This window comes from Camelus dromedarius, chromosome 1 (assembly GCF_036321535.1).
Source record: "Camelus dromedarius isolate mCamDro1 chromosome 1, mCamDro1.pat, whole genome shotgun sequence".
Classification (NCBI taxonomy): domain Eukaryota; kingdom Metazoa; phylum Chordata; class Mammalia; order Artiodactyla; family Camelidae; genus Camelus; species Camelus dromedarius.
This window is the reverse complement of record NC_087436.1, coordinates 73,070,694-73,084,025: the sequence shown is the minus strand read 5'-3', so window position 1 is coordinate 73,084,025 and position 13,332 is coordinate 73,070,694. Positions and strand designations below refer to the sequence as shown.

At 44.0% G+C, this 13,332-nt stretch overlaps 1 protein-coding gene and 1 long non-coding RNA gene across 3 annotated transcripts in view; one reads left to right on the top strand and one right to left on the bottom strand.

The window, feature by feature from the left end:
• The window catches only part of LOC135321223 (uncharacterized), a 29,904-nt gene extending 18,530 nt beyond the window's left edge, over nucleotides 1-11,374 (top strand). The window contains exons 1-6 of one of the 2 annotated variants that reach the window (XR_010380791.1): nucleotides 317-1,207; nucleotides 3,324-3,399; nucleotides 6,890-7,077; nucleotides 9,239-9,389; nucleotides 9,981-10,110; nucleotides 10,959-11,374. This is a non-coding gene — a long non-coding RNA (uncharacterized LOC135321223). Of the gene's footprint in view, nucleotides 1-316; nucleotides 1,208-3,323; nucleotides 3,400-6,889; nucleotides 7,078-9,238; nucleotides 9,390-9,980; nucleotides 10,111-10,958 lie in introns of those variants that run through there. The other variant, XR_010380793.1, reaches the window with a different exon arrangement.
• The window catches only part of PARM1 (prostate androgen-regulated mucin-like protein 1), a 99,872-nt gene that overhangs the window by 17,314 nt on the left and 69,226 nt on the right, over nucleotides 1-13,332 (bottom strand). The window lies entirely within an intron of this gene.

Here is a 13,332-nt window from a genome sequence, read left to right as displayed (position 1 = left end):
AATTAGAAGCAGTTTTGAAAACTGATCTTTAAATTTAATTTCCCCCTTTCAAAAAAAATAAATGGGAGAAGAGAAAGAATATAGTTGATTTCTCTTTAAGACCCTTCTTTCTTGCCCCAGGATACATTTAATGCAGGAAATCATAGGTCTGACTTTTTTCAGTTTCTTCTGTAATTCTAGGTAGTTGGAGCTCCTCCAACTCTGTGATTTACTGAATATATTTATATACCACCTCTTACTAAAGATAAAACAGGCAGTTTCCCAACCCAAGTGCTGGTTTTTTTTTTTTTTTTTTTTTTTTTTAATGGTGAGTGATAGAGTGATCCACTTCCTCTCTAAGTGACTGGTGACTGTCTGGCTGTCAGGGCAGTCTTCAAATGGGGCTCTTCAAAAAAGAGAAAGAAAAATACCATATGAGATCTCTAATATGTAGAATCTAAAAAAAAAAGAAGATAAATACAAAACAGAAACAGACTCATAGACATAGAATACAAACTTGTGGTTGCCAAGTGGGCAGCGGGTGGGAAGGGACAGACTGGGAGTTCAAAATTTGTAGACACTGACAGGCATATGTAGAATAGATAAACAAGATTATACTGTATAGCACAGGGAAATATACTCAAGGTCTTGTGGTAGCTCACAGAGAAAAAAATGTGACAATGAATATATGTATGTTCATGTATAACTGAAAAATTGTGCTGTACACTGGAATTTGACACAACATTGTAAAATGAATATAACTCAATAAAAAATGTAAAAAAGTGGGGCTCTTCAAGGCCACCTACTTGTTCACAAAGGGCAGCCCGTGTGACCTGAGCTGGAATTAGCAGGTGACTTTTCCCCCATGGGCCCTTGAGGGCAGCTGAGCAAAGGGCCACTTCTGAGGGTTGGTACAGCCCCAACAGAGGCCAAAACCTGTGAGGGAAGATAGACGGTCCTTAAATATTTAGGCCACCTTATGAACTATTCTGCTACCCCCTAGATCTCCTTGGAGAGTGCCACGGTGGGGGCCAGGGTCTTCTGGAACTAGAAGACCTTAATTGGCCCCCTGCCTAGGAGGTCTTGGGTCCTGAGCTCAATTTCCCCTTCACAGCAGCTGCCACCCTCAGAAGCAGCCGGCAAGCTTGCCCTGGAAAGTTCCTCACCTCAGGGCATCCCTTGAGCATCGGAGGGGGTTGCTGAGCCAACACAAGCATAACTTTACATGGTAAGGGAAAAGGCTCGATGTCTTCCTTGTGAGAACAGATGTCATTTCCCCCTGGGCTCTGGTTAAATATTCCTCTTCTTCTCCTAGTCTTTCTTCATTTGAGATGAGGCAGGAGAGAAAACAAAAAAACGAGGATGGGGTGGCTGGGGCGGGGAGACCCTGTCCTGTGAAGGGGGGAGTGTCAGGGAGGCGGGGTGCCTGCGCCCTGGGAGTGGGGGATGGGAAGGTGGCCCATGCCAGTCTTCCTGGTTGGGATGTGTGGGTTACAGGCTCAGTGTGACTCATGCTGTAAGGTCCTGGAACCAGAAGAAATTAAGAGAGAACTGGAGGAAACGTCTCTGTGTATTTTCGAAGCTGGAATGCAAGAATATTCCATGATGCTAGCACATCCCCCTGTGCCCACCTGTTCTGCCTGACCAGAGTGTTGTTGTAAAGCTAGGAGCCAAAGCCTCCTTGAATGCTGGGCCTCTCCGAAGGCAGGGATTTCTCAGGGGGCCATTTCACCACTTTCCTAACAACTCAGAGCAAAAGAACCAGAACAGGCTACAGAATAACCTCGTCTACACTTGCAAGTGGTTACTTTGGTCCAGCGCTGGGCCAAGAACTTCACAGCTATGACCTCATTTAATTCTCTTTATGAATGAGTAGGTTTAGTCCCATTTTAGGGATGGGCAGGTAGGGCTCAGGCAGATTTAAGAGCTTGATGCAGGCTTTACAATCTGGTCAATGATTAAGCTAACAGGACTATTTCCTGGGGTTTGTATGTTTAATCATTAATCTACTGGTTACTTCCCTGGCCCTTTTCTCAGCTTGACCAACTCCTACGCTTTCTACACGACCACTAAATACCGACCTTCGGAAAGCTCTCCTGATGCCCCCAAGCAAGAAGTAGAGTTTCTGTGTGTTCTCAGCAGCTCCTTGTGTCTGTTGCTCTTAAGCGCTTTGCGCTGTGTGTATGAGCTCCCCCAGACATAACCATACTCATCTTGCATCTCTTTCTCTTCTACCTGCTGTCTTAGCACCAGGCATGGTCTCTAGCCCATAGTGGATACTTCAATCCTTTTTTAAATAAAATTTTGAATGATTAAATATAATATTGGCAAAGAAAGAAAAAAAGCTAACTGGCAGTTTGGGGACCAATCACTGTGCTAAGAAATTTCCCATCTCCCCACCTGTCCTTCTTGGAACTTCGGCTCCAGGCCTCACCCGAACATCTCTTCTTATGACCACAGCTATGGTCCAACCACCCCAGCACATGCTTGCCAGGCCCATGGAGGAGAGTTATTTTAGGAATCTCTGTTTGAATAGAGTCAGATAATATCCTCGAAGTAGCCAGAGAAAATCCCAGAAGGCCAGGTGCCTGGTCAGACCTGGTCAGACCACCCGAGGAAGAGGGCTTCCCTGGGGGCATCACTCGCACTGCTTGACTCTGTTCTGTGCCTGGGCCATCCTGGAACCAACTATGGGATTACTTTAAGGGCTCTCTCCCCCAACGCCTGCCTCTCCTACCACAGACAACCCATCTTTTAACACACTCCTACTAGCCCCTTCCAGACGCAGGAAGTCCTCCACACTCAGGCGGGGCTCTGCTCCTGCCCAGACTACCTTCCCCTTCATTTGTCCTGAAGGTGCCTTCCTGTCTTCCTGGGCTCAGCAATGTTCCCAAACCTCAAGTGTTCCTCTGGGACTTGTCTCATGGAGGAGGTTTCTTTTTTCCCCATTTTAAAGGTGAAAGAGACATTTCATCTGACCTCTTTGGCAAAAGTATCCAGAAATGAGAATCTTAGGATGTGATGGTAGGAACCCAAACAGCCTCTGAAAGAAAGAGCCTTACTGGGCTCTTGAAAAAAGTTGTCACTGCTCTGAAAGAGCCAGGGGGCAGAAGAGGTGACTTCCCCCTGGTGACAGAAAGAAGGTGGCTTGTAACTATCTGTGACTCCTGAACTACCTTCTCCGTGGAAACTCATCAGTCAGCTTAGAATCCCGTGTGAGTACTCTGACCGAGTTCCCGGGTATGTGTGTGTGTCTGGTCTATTTTGAGATGTCTTTAATGAACCTCCTGACTGTTTTTCAATATTCTTGCTCTTTTCTTTCCTCTTCCTGGTCGAGAGAATAGGTGAGAAGAGGAGCAGGTGGCTGCTTCAGAGTGTGTGGCGGCTCCTCTAGTCAAGGTCACCAAGAGGAAAGGAACAGTATGTCTCGGGGGAATTCTTTCTCTTTCAAAGCACTTGTCTGCGGATGTGGGCGATGGGTGAGGAAAAGGGCTTAAGGGCTGACCTTTGTGTGCGCCCAAATCTCTCTTTATCACCCTGGGGAAAGCCTGCTCCCTCTTCACAGCGCCAGTCTCACATCGAGACTCCTTCCTTCAAACCGCGATGGTCATGGTAACAGACAACTGCAAAAACAAAGCTCGCGGCAACTGGCGCTTCGTTACTTGCTCTGTGCCAGGGATTGCTGCAGAAGCCTCGCTCCTTTCAATTCAAAGACTCCTCCCCAGAACTCTGGAAGGCAGGCACTGTTGTTACCTGCATTGACACATGAGAGAACTGGGAAACTAAGGGCTGAGAGACACACGGCTGGTAATGAGAGGCCCCGCACACGGGGGCGTACTCTAGAGGCCACGCCGTTCCCCGCTGGGCTCTCCCGCCGCCCGGACTCGAGTCTTAGAGCCGAGTCCACCGGCGGATGAAACCCGCCACCCGGGTCTGTCCTCTGTCTGCCTGCTGCTGGCTGTCCAGGAGCCGGGGCCCAGCGAGGGGCTGTGTGGGGGGTTGCCTCCTCTTATGGGCGCTGGCGAAGAGGGGTCTAAGCTCAGTGATTCAGTTAACTGGGAGGAGGACTAGTGAGCGGCAGACACCGTCACAGAAGGGCGACCTGAGGAGGGCCACGCCGCTGGTTTCTAGCCTGTGCTGTGGTCAGGAGGGCTGCCTAATGCTTACTTAGCAGTATTTACAACACCCCAGGGTGCACAAGGACTGTGATTTGCTCTCGGGAGTGTGTCTGCGGGTGTGCGTGTGCAGGCATGAACGTGTAGGTTGTGATATGGGGGAGAAAAAAGCGAAAAAGAAAATCTCAGTTTGGGGATACTATCAGTTGGGTGGATCCTAATTTGACCATTATTGAAGGTCGCTTTGACTTCTGGCCTTGAGTGCTGCTTGGATTTACTCCTGTTTTTCCTCCTACTCTACTCCATGCCAAGGGCAGCTAAGCTTATCTCCGTCTGACCCCAACAATCCCACAAGCCTCTCGCGACTGAGCTCCCCAGGCTCCTCTTGAGCTGGGACAGTGCAGCGTGGACAGAAGCCACAGGCAGGCCTCTGAGGTTTTACTACCCAGGGGCAGAGATGAGAGTCAGGCTCAGGGACCACACAGGGGAGTGCAGGACTGGATGGACAGACAGGTGGGCGGGGAAGGTGGGAGGTGGGTGGTACCAAACCCTGTGTTTCTATCTCTAACTTGGGGAAGGGTTTGTGTCTATAAAAGTCAGAGTAGTCTTGGGAAGAGATGTGAATGAAACTGTTCTCTAAAGAATAGACAGGACTTGAAGAGACAGCAGTGAAGGTCTGAGGCAAGAACTAGCCAGACAGAGAAAACACCTAACATTTCCAGGCTTGAAGGATTAGCACTGAACTTGGAGACAAGCACGTTGACTGGTGTCCTCATCTAAAACCTGGGATGATCCCGATCCTCTCCACTTCACAGGGCTGTTGGGAGAATTAGATGAGAGGAAGTGCTTTGTACATAAGGACAGATGAAGGCCTTTGAAAAGCCGGCTCCCTTCACATGATGGCTTAGGAGACTGCGATACTGAGCTACTGAAGGAGTGGTTTGCCTTATTGAAGGTCACACAATTTACAGAGGTGACAAAACTAAGGCCACAGTCGACATAAGACGGTGTAATGGAAATGAATAGGGACCATGAAATGGTTGGGTACTCGGGACAGATCATGGAGAATTCTGAAAGTCAGAGGCAGTGTTTGGGATCAACAGTGTGGGGAGGGGGGACCACGGAAGTGTTCTGGGAGGAAGCATGATTTGCAGGCACTTTTTCAAGTTCAACTTTCTCTTGGAAATCACCCCCAGTGGCGTCTGCTCATCTCAAACCCTCTTTTTCTAGGTGTTTGCCCTCTTACTTTCTATGGCACAATTCAATAAACTTATTCTAGTATCGAACTAATACTGACAAATGTAGCTTTGGGTAGTTACGCTTGTACATACAAGACAAAGACGCATGAAGTACACTGTTACACTGATGGCTTTATGTGGGCACGTTCTGCATGCTCTCTTGACTGAAAGTCCCTTCAAGCCAAGGATGCCAAGTATATTTCTTTATTTGTCTAGATCCAAAGTAAGTAATGCATAAAATAACTTATTCTTCTGAAAGTGTAGCTATTTTTAAACTGAACTTTATAAGCAGTTATGGTGCAAAATTAAAACTCCTTTATAAGGCATACAGCTTGCATGAAAATCTGCTACAGAATTGTTTTTAATTAACGCAATCCAAGCTTGTCTCCGTAAGTTAGTCCTTTTTGTCACTGACCCATCCTTTCAACTCTTTAAATCGTTAAATCACTGCTTAGTCATTTCTTCACATGGAGTGGCAGAGGTGAGCTTTATCAGCATGAGTCAAATATTACCACAACTGGAATCTTTTGCTTCGTGTTTGTACGCTTAGCTAAAAGCCATTTAGTTAATGGGGATTGGTTAATGGGAAGACTTGGGATTCAAACTTTGGGGCAAGATCTCTGATATCTATACTTCTCCACATCCTGTAATCAGAAACCCTGGTTTGGGGACTGGCTTTACTTTTCTCTAAAAGCATTTTACCTACTTGGGTAGCATATAGTTAAAAAGCTGTATGAGGAACATGAATCTCTGTTAAGATCATAAAAGATTTGCATTTGTGTTTCCTTCTTTCCTCATTTGTCTCCCCTGCAGACACATCAGCTGTACTTTAAGGATGCAGGGGGCACAGGTTTGTAATTGATGCCAACCAGGGCACACAAGTCGGCACAGTTCCTGGGTACCATGGTTTTAAAGTCGCTTGACTTCACTTAAAATTACAACCTTTACCAACACAAATGAAGCCTCTTTCCTGCCTGAAATTTGTCATAACTACCTGTTTAGGTTGCCTGATCCCAGCTTTCCTTTGAACAAGGCTGGGTTTCTAAAAACAGCACACAGCGTGGCTCATCCGCTTTTCCCATAGCATTAGGACAAGCTGACCAGCACACAGCAGCGTCTGATCTGTGTTAAAATCCAGGAGCATTCCCCTCATCCAGCTCTCCCTAGACCAAAAGGAGCCCGCAGGGAGCGAGACTTCTTCCTGAAACAGGGGCGACCCTTACATCTGAATGCTATTAACCAACTCTCCTTAAAGACTGCTCTGAATTCAGTCTTGGCTTAACGACAGTTCTCAGGGGACATCTCGAGTATTACGCCAAGGGCAGTAATAAAAGCATTAAGAAAAACAACCCAGCAGTATTTTATTTGCTAGAGTACCGTAAACAGTAATACCCAGAAATATGGATTTACTTTGTCATACCTTATTACGGAAGTAAATTTTTTTTGCCTTAATCCAGCTCAGCCATATAGGGAACTCTCAAAAGGATATGAGAAATGTAAAAAGATATCAAAATATACCAAGATTTTTTCTTAATGATATTTCTTTTACTTTTCCAGAGTCAACAGAAAAATACTATGTTATTATTTTACAATTTTATTAAAATTTAATAAATAATTATAGAAAAAGAAAGAAAGAAAGAAAGAAAAAAAAAAAAAAGAAAGAAAAGGAAAAGAAAAACAATCCTGGTCATAAAAGTCACTACAGACACCCTTTCCTGCGACCCTGTGCCCTGAGGCAGAGGAGGGTAGGTATCTCCGTTTAGAGTTTAGCAAAAGCAGTTAACAAAAATCTATTTAACTGGTTAGTGTGCAGAAACAGGATTTAACTTTTGAGGCTTGATTCCCCAAACTTATGCTTCTCTACTTTCTGTGATCAGAAGACCTGGCGTGGAGACTAGCTTTACAAACGCACTAGCTGAACAGTCTTGGACAAGCTGCTTTCCGTCTCCCGTCTCCCCGCCTCCACGGCCTTATTTGCGTCCCCCTCTCTTCCTGTAAACGAGACTCGTTCAGTCATTCACGCGGCTGGCTGATGTTTATAGATTACTATGTGCCCAACTTTGATGAATCACTGGCTTCCTTCAGAATGCTTTTACAAATTAAATAGTGTATTTCAAATGCTTTGTCCATCGTGAAGTGCAGTACAAAGGTCTCAGTCCTGGGCGTCTCTTATCCATAAAAACTCTGAAGCCAGGAAGAAACCTTGAATCCAGAGATTTGAGCCAACCTGAGTATTTGAAATGACTGCGGATCTTAAGTTCAAATTTTGCTTCTAGCCTGATCAGGACCAAAGGAATAATGTGTTTTTTTTTTTATTGTAGAAAGGAAATTCTAAGAAGGTGCATTGAAATGAATCTAACCCTTCCATTTTACAGATGATAAAATAGAAGGCTAAAGAAATTAAAATATTTGGGTGAGATCAGACTCCATCAGTAGCAGAGCTGGGACTAGATACCTTTGAATTCCTGGTCTGACTTCTTTTAAATTTTCTACCCCAAGTCTCATCCCACGTAAAAGCCTTAAAGCATTGGTGGGCAAGACCCCAGCCTCTGCTTCAGGACAATGTTTTCAGAATTCAAACGTCTCCATTGATGTTTTCTGCCAAGTCCGTATCACTTACACTGTTATTTTCTTAGTATCTATAAGTCATTTTTCTCTAGCTGTTTACTACATATAGCCACAACCTAAGCAACAATAGCTATGAAATGGTGAATTCGATGTGCTATTTTTAGTTTATTTTTTTCTCAAATTCATATTGAAACAAAAGCATAGTTTCTATTAGATCCTCTTGCATACTACCTGTTCAGGGACTTAAACCATGCTTTTAAGAACACTGCTCCAGGAACCCCAGCTTCACAAGGAGACTGGAGATGAGGTGCTGGACTGGGGGTAAATCACTGTCCTCAGAGCCCCTGGAGCAGGGCAGGGAGAATGGAGGGCAGAGAGGCAGGGTCAGCAGGGCCCGTGTCAACGCCTGTCACGGCTCTAGGGAATGTGGCAGCGTCACACATACTGCTTCCTGATGGAGGCCCAGCAGGGACAGCTGTCCTGACTCAGCCACTCCCCGGGTAGCAGTGCAGACATGAACAGAGGCTGCACTTCTGGGTCCATGGCCCTAACTAAGCCCTGATTTCTCTCCCTTAATGTGCTCTGTGTCAGTGTCTGCTTCTCATTCTCCCCTGTAGGACAGATTTGCAGTGCCTGGGTTCATAAGCCTATCATAACTCGTCTGACGCTACTTTATATAATAAACATAACCCAGCCTGGGCTGAATTATAAATTCTACTGAGTTGAGAGAACCATATCTTGTGAGTGGGAATTTCAGCTCTAAGTCAGCCCTACCCCAGATCTCTTGGGAGTTGGGGGAGGTGGCAGGGTTAGAGAGATTTCTGAGGAATAATTTTTTTAAAAAAAGAACAGAGAATCCCCTCTATTGTTTGTTCTGGATGAGAAGACGTCTCCTTCTCCTCTTGTGAAAATTCTGATCTATACTGTGAGTAGATGAGCTATGTCATGTTAGGTCATCAGATCCCTTGACAGAAAGGCAAAGATACTTCTATTTAGGAGTCAAGTCAGAGAGGGGAAAATAAATCCCGACATCTCTCTGCTAACTGAGTATCTTTAATGCAGCAAGCATTGAAGATGGCAAAAAGAATTCCCTGGGGGTTTTCCAGCTGGGGACAACTGGCTACGTGGCAGTGGCAGGAGGAGATATAGGCTGAGAAGTCAGCCTTCATAGCCTCTGACTTTCAACGTTAAGGGGCCACATTAGGGATCTCAACTCTGAGGTCATCTCTTTGTGAACGACCTACATAGAGGTGCAAATAATGTATCGGAGGTGACTTTTATCTTCATGAGGGTTTTTTGGTTTGTTCTACACCTTTAGTATTTCTTCTGTCTTTTCAGTATTTCTGAGATGAAAATGAGGCCTGATCATGGATTAAACAATACTGAGGGGAAAAATAAACCAGAAAAGTTGGTATATGCCCCTTTTTGAGACTTGTCCAGTCTGCAGGGTGAAGGCTCAGATCCCTTTGGAGTTCGCCAGACTTAGCAGGTGAGACCTTCCACTCTGATATCTTCTTGGTTCAGAAGATACAGCAAGAAGGAAGGAAAAACTTTTCAGAGCCTGAGACAGATCCTAACCCTGTTTGCCAAGCAGTGTGCAAGTTTACCATTTTTATCATGGAATATGGCTGGGAAGCCGAGAGTCGCAGTGTCAGGTCAGTCTGTCCCAACACCTTGACCAAGGGCAGTGACATTAGTATAATTACTGTAGCCCAAGGACCCAGGGATCTCTGTGGAGCCATTAATTTAGCTTTGCCTCCACATAATCAATCGCCAAGTCTAGGTAGGAATCTGCTTTTTTTTTCTTTTAAATTGAAGTATGTTGTGTTAGTTTCTGGTGCACAGCACAATGGTTTAGTTATACATGTATATATAGATTCCCTTTCATAGTCTTTTTCATTATGAGACATTACAAAGTATTGAATGTAGTTCCCTGTGCTGTACAGTAGGACCTTGTTGTCTAACTATTTTATGTATAGCAGTTAGTATCTGCAAATCTAAACTCCCAGTTTATCCCTTTACCCCAACCCTGGGAACGGCTTTTGGATACTGTATTTTACCAAATTTTAATTTCTTCCAGGCTCAGGCTCCCAAGGTTTTAGAGTTACAAACTTTGGAAAGAAAATAATTTCCAAACTTTGATGCTAATTAAGAGAAGGAGGCAACCTCTGGCTCTTAATCCTCCACTCTTCAGGGCAAGTGGAGCCTGGGTAAGATCATATAAGCTCAGCTTTTGTATCCTCCTCTTCTATGATTTATTTTCTCCTAGCTAAAAATTTCCAGTTATTTGCACTCTTTAACCCTTTTTCTTTGGATTTCCCGTCTCATGAAAGTGTTACTATTTCAAATGTGAACATAGTTATTTTTCCCTTTCACACTTTTTGGATTATCCTTTTCTGTATTGTGCTTGCTATAGGCAGGTGTATAAATGGATCTTCATTACCTAATATTTATAGTAATAATCCTTTTGGGAGTCTTAAAGTGTTTTTCCAAACATTTCATTTTTTCAAAGTTAAAAAAATCAGTCTAGAAGACTCAAACCCTTGTTGGCACCCACACTGAGAATTAGGGGCCCAACTGTAACAACAGTGACATTTATTTAGTGCTGACTGTGTAAGGGACTCTTTATATACCTGTCTCATTTAATCCCAATAAGAATCCTATAAGGCAAGTATAGTACTATTACTACACTCATTTTATAGCTGAAGCAAATGTGGCACTCAGTGATGAATAAACTTGCCAAGTCTACCATCTAGCAAATGGCAATGGTGAGATTTGAACCAGACAGTCTGATGCCACAGTGTGTACTATTAATAACATTCTTACCCTCCTAGAGCCTGGCTTTGAAATGACCCCAGAATTTCACCAAACAGAAATATGGCAAAGTGTTTTTGATGGCCCACTGCCATGGACTTACTGAGAGTTTATGATTTTAACCTAAGTTCACCTTATTTTTTGAGCTTGTGGTCTACCCCTGAAGGCCTTGAGTCTGATGATAAAAGCAAGATACTGTTAAATAAAATGCTGTCTCTTATTGGCAAATATTTTTCTTTCCCAGGACCTGAGAAACAAGGCATGCTGAGGACAACATCAATTTAGTACCCATTATGTGTTCTCCTGATGCAGTACCCCGGAACCTTTTCTAATAAAGACTCTGGGTTAGTGCTGATCTAGTCTCTTTGCTATTCTTATTTTGTAACTAAAAAGACTCTTTTGAGTCCAGATATTACAGTAAGGGTTCAGTCTGGATATGGGATCAGGTATATTCCAATCAGTTTCCCCAAGGAGCCAACAAGCCATGGATTCATTTATGACATCAGCCGTGCTTATAAGCTAAATCTCATGTTCTCAGTGAAGCATTTCCAAAGTCACTTTAGTCATATGTGACTGGTGAAAATATTTGAAGCCGGAAAAAGGAAAGTGTTCCTTGGAGACAAACTATCTCAAATTAATAAAAGGTGATACTGAGACAATTAAAATACGTGATGGAGCTGTATTGCTACTAGACAACATCGAAGTAACTAGCTGATTTCAGTACCTTGCCATATATTTTTCAAAGGCTATTTTGGAAATATCTTAAAACCAGATTAGGATTTAGGTTGTAAAAGTAAACCAAAGGAGAATTAAAAAGGTAGAGACAAGAATAGAGAATTTTTTTTTACCTAAAATATTATCTGACAGTTGGAGTGCCTTGTGGGAGTTTACTTGGGGTTAGCAGGCTTAGAGGTTTAGCCTAAGCTTAAATAATTGGGCAGAGAAGGAAAAAAAAAATGTGAGTGAGGGTTTATAACAATCCATAACCTTGTCAGCCCTGCAGCCCAAAGAGGAGCCAGTATGATGGGAAAAGAGTGGTGTGGCAGGAATGGGGATGGAAAGGAACTCATCATAGCAGAAGAGAGCCCTTTAGACAGTCTGCAATGATGATGGTGTATTAGATGGGTGTGTTTCCATGCACAGGTCTTCAGGACTGAATGTGTGTGTCTCCCCAAAATTTATATGTTGAAATCCTAACCTCCAATGTGATGGTATTAGGAGGTGGGGCTTTTGGGATGTGCTTATGTCATGAGGATGGAGCCCCTGTGAATGGGATTAGTGCCCTTATAAAAGAGACCCCAGAGCACTCCCTCACTCCCTTTAACACGTGAAGACACAGTGCAAAGTCACCGGCTATGAACCAGGAAGAGGGCCTTCCCCAGAACGTGAACATGCTGGTGCCTTGATCTTGGACTTCCTAGCCTCCAGAACTGTGAGAAATAAATGTTTGCTGTTAAATAACCCAATTTATGGTATTTTTTTTTCTAGCAGCCTGAACAGATTAACAGGGGAAGGTGCTTAATTTTTCTTTATTTTCAGTTTAAAGGTTAGGATGTACAAGGCTAATATGTGCATTTATTATTTTTAAATACAGATATTTAGTCATTCAAAGTCATTCATTTACTTATTCATCAAATATTTATTGAGCACTACAATGAGCCAGACACTGCTAGCTGCTGGGAATTTACCTGCGAGCCCAAACAGACAAGACCCTTTCCATCATGTACCGGAAAGAGCAGTGTAAGCCCTGAATAAAGAGCCACATGAGTAAATGTATAATCACACACCGTGAAGAAGAGATACAACTGAATTGTGACAGTTTGTAACTGGGAAAACAGAGCTGGACTAGGGGCCTCAGCAGACACTTCCTGAACAGGTGATGTTTGAGCCCAGACCTGAGGAATGATTTAGCCAGGTGAAGTGATGTGCTGTGGGAAAGTTCCAGGTAGAAGCATCCAGATGAGGAAAGGCCCTGTGACAAGAGGGAGATCTGCAGGTGCGTGGAACTGACAGACAGCTGGTATGGGAGATGCAGAGAGGGAGGGCTGCGGGGCTGAGATGAAGCAGGCATGGCGGGCAGAGGCCCAACCCCGCGGGGCTCTGTGAGCTTGTGGATTTCATCCTAAGGGCAGCTGGGATGTTGTGGGGGGGTGAGGTTATGAGTGTCCTGATCAGATTTATGTTTAATCATCATTCTGGCTACTGTGTGGAGCACTGGCAAGATGAGGAGACTGGTACAGGGGAGGATGTGAAGGGGCCAGATAGGAGGCTGTTACAGTGGGATTGTGGGAGCTTTGACATGAGAGTGAGAATGAAGAGAAGTGGATGAATATGGGAGCTACTAAAGATTCAAATCAACAGTACTCGGTGATGGAAAGAACACAGTGAGTGAAGGAGGACTGAACTAGAGGATGTTGGCACCATTCACTGTTGGAGGCCAGGCCTGGGCACATACAATGATTTAATATTTGCAAAACTGAGCTGAAGATAGATGTGATACATTTTAGGATCATTGCTTCCTGATATATTCTGGGCAATTTGAAAGAATCTGATCTGTAAATGTTTAACATTCTTTTACTTTTTCTTTGTTGTTGTTGTTAAATCATCATTTCCCCCTT